The sequence below is a fragment of the Arachis hypogaea genome, chromosome 17 (assembly GCF_003086295.3).
Source record: "Arachis hypogaea cultivar Tifrunner chromosome 17, arahy.Tifrunner.gnm2.J5K5, whole genome shotgun sequence".
Lineage (NCBI taxonomy): Eukaryota > Viridiplantae > Streptophyta > Magnoliopsida > Fabales > Fabaceae > Arachis > Arachis hypogaea.
In genome coordinates this window covers 75,785,029-75,786,812 of record NC_092052.1, presented here as the reverse complement: position 1 = coordinate 75,786,812, position 1,784 = coordinate 75,785,029, and the positions used below count along the sequence as shown (strand labels likewise).

The window sequence follows — 1,784 nt, the reverse complement described above, 5'->3', positions numbered from 1 at the left end:
AGTTATTCATTGATCCAATCTGTGAGACAAGAGCTTGCAAAGTAGAGTTCAGACCATTTAGTGTAGCATAAAGGTTATTTTCCATGGTCTATTGTCTCCGATCAATAGATTGTAGTAAGTCGTCATTAGAAGATGAAGAAGGATAAGTAAATTGAGAGGTCTGCTGTTGGGTATTCTGTGGTCCTTGGGATTGCCTCAGGTGAGGTGCTCTGTAAGGCTGGTTCTGGTTCTGCTGCCTGTTATTGTTATTATTCCACCTCTGATTTCTCTGATTGTCTCTGCCTCCTCTGTTGTTGTTGTCCCTCCAATTCTGGTTAGAATTGTCCTGCCATCCATGGCTGTAATTGCCACCTTGATTGTACCCTTGGTTGGGGCGGTCATAGAAGTTATGAGTGGCTGTCACGGTGTTGTCTTCCTGCTGGAGCTGCGGACATTCATCAGTATAATGGCTATAATCAGCACAGACTCCGCAAACTCTCTGTGGGACTAACTGTTGGCTTTGCTGTGGTGGAGAAGGTTGAGCTTGCTGAACTTGTTGATTCAATTGCATCTGCTTCAGCAAGTTGGTCATTTCACAGATACTCTGAGTTAGAGCAGCAGTCTCTCTGCTAGAGGATACTTCTGCAATGATTTTTGAACGGCCTTGTTTCTGCCTGTGATTCTGAGTAGATTCAGCTAAGTCGCTGATCAATTTCCAGCCTCATCAGTGGTTTTGTACATTTTCATAGACCCATTGCTAGCACTTTCCAATGTGGTCTTATCTTGGGGCCTCATGCCCTTTGTGACGTAACCGAGTAACACTATCTTGTCAATCATATGGTGAGGGCATGCTTCCAGAAGATTATTGAAGCGCTCCCAGTATTCATAGAGAGTCTCGGATTTGTCCTGAACAATCATGGAAATGTCTTTCCTCAGTTTATCAGTAACTTCAGCCAGAAAGAACTTTTCCAAAAATTCTCTTCTAAGTGTATCCCAGTTGGATACAGTTGCTACGGGTTGAGTGTAGTACCATTCTCTTACCTTTTCCTCAAGAGATAATGGGAAAGCTTTCAACAAAATTGAAGTTTCATCTGCACCATCATGCCTGACAGTAGAATAGGCTGCTTGAAAATCTCTCAGGTGCTTGATAGGCTCTTGAGCAGGTAAGCCATGAAACTTGGGAATCAAATTGAGCAGTGCAGTCTTTATTTCAAAGTCTGTAGCCACCGCTGGGTGATGCGCTTGAAACAGTTGCATTGTAAAATCAGGGGCTCCAGCCTCCTGGATAGTAACTCTCCTAGGTGCTGCCATGTCACCTACACATAAATCAACCAAATCAGTAGAACGGGGGCTGGTTTCTTCCTCAAATGACGTTTCAGATCCGCCCTCAGAGAGGACTAACCGACGCCGAGCTTGCCTTATTCGTGAAATAGTTCTTTCAATCTCAGGATTGAATACTGGCAAGCTTGGATCAGGAAGTGAACGCGTCATCTAACGAAAGAAACAAGCAACTCATAGTAGCAAGATAAAATAAAATGCAAATAAATAAATTCCAATCAATAACTTAGTACTCTATTGCAACTCCCCGGCAACGGCGCCAAAAATTGACGTTGCGGAAATGGGCGAGTCAAGAATTGTTATAAGATATGCGTTGCAAGTATAGTTCTTAACCAACCAGAAATCCGCTTATCAATTTAGAAGGGTGTCAAAAAAATTAAAATTAAAATACTGGGAGTATGAATCCCAAGTTGTCTCCCAACGAGTTGCAGAAAGGTGTGCTATTTTATTAATCAGATGTTTTCAAA

At 42.5% G+C, this 1,784-nt stretch overlaps 1 non-coding gene across 1 annotated transcript; it reads left to right on the top strand.

Moving 5' to 3' along the window:
* The first annotated feature begins 810 nt into the window (after positions 1-810).
* On the top strand, positions 811-918 carry LOC112767724 (small nucleolar RNA R71). The gene has a single exon (XR_003185166.1). It is a non-coding gene; the product is annotated as a small nucleolar RNA R71 (small nucleolar RNA).
* The last annotated feature ends 866 nt before the right edge of the window (positions 919-1,784 follow it).